The sequence below is a fragment of the Nannospalax galili genome, unplaced genomic scaffold, assembly GCF_000622305.1.
Source record: "Nannospalax galili isolate Female #2095 unplaced genomic scaffold, S.galili_v1.0 scaffold598, whole genome shotgun sequence".
NCBI lineage: Eukaryota > Metazoa > Chordata > Mammalia > Rodentia > Spalacidae > Nannospalax > Nannospalax galili.
Genome location: NW_008342423.1, coordinates 1869830 through 1871113, shown reverse-complemented (window position 1 = coordinate 1871113; position 1284 = coordinate 1869830).

Genomic DNA, 1284 nt, shown 5'->3' with positions numbered 1-1284 from the left:
TGCACTCTATCATTTGAGCTACATCTCCAGCCCCTGGTTTGCTTCAATTTACATAATAGAAAGCAAAAATAAAACAAATTTTTTTCTTGAAAATTAGTCAAATATGTCAAGATCATCATCAATGCCCCCCTCCCAAAATTTAGTTTCCTCAATCCTTGCAATGAGTACAGTGAATGGTTTTCAACTATACTCTGTCCAAGTTAAAGCAAAGCAAACGCAAGGATGGCCTGTTCTACACACACTATGAAGAACTAGAGAAATTTCTTAGGAATGCACACTCTTGAGAACATCTTGCCAACAATACATTTTGGTGATGTTAATATTGCCAATTGATATGTTATCAGTCATATAACAGCAAAGTGATACAACTATACATGGCACATAATACTTAATAATTATGAACAACCATTACTATTTTATGTGAAAACAGGTTGCTTTTAACTTGTGAAGTACCATCACTATAAAGCTGTTCAGCCAAAAGGCAAAAATAGACATAGTGAGGAACTATCAGGAAGTTTTCAGCTCCATAGAAAGAACAACAATCATCTCCAAAAAGTCTGTAGAGATTCAAATTCCACTACCTGTGGAGAGTGTAAATATGAGGTGAGAAGCTGGAGACGGAGCTCAGGGGTAGAGTGCTTGCCTAGCTTGAATGAAGCCCTGGCAACAGCCTTCAGAAAAGTAGTTACTAAACTGGACCTGGTGGTGCAGGCCTGTACACCCAACACTCAGGTGATGGAGGCAGGAGGATCAGGAGTTCAAGATCATCCTCAGTACACAGCCAGTTCCAGGACAGAGAGAGTTACATGAGATCCTTTCTCAAACAAAAAACCAAACAAGGGAACAAAAGAAAAAGCCACTAATATACCAAGATTCCTTGTAGTATAGATTTTCTCTTACTTTAACGCAAATGCACTGAGAGAAATTGTTCTAGTTTGCTTCTGTATTGCTGTGATAAAACTCTTTGATCAAAAACAAGGGTTTATTGCATCTTACACTTCTGAGTGACAGTCCATCTTTGAAGGAAGTCAGGTAGGAAACCAGGGCAGGAACCTGAAGGCAGACACCAAAGCACAGACAACAGGGGACCACAGAAGAATGCTGCTTACTGGTTTGCTCCTGCAGCTTGTGTCTCTCTCCCCTCTCTCCCCTCTCTCCCCTCCTCTCCCCTCCTCTCTCCTCCCCTCCTCTCTCTGCCCAGCATAGAGTAGCTTCAGATCTCTCAGGAGAGGCATCTGAAAAGACTTAAAGGGGTTCTTTATTAGGTTTTTTATTTTTCCTTCT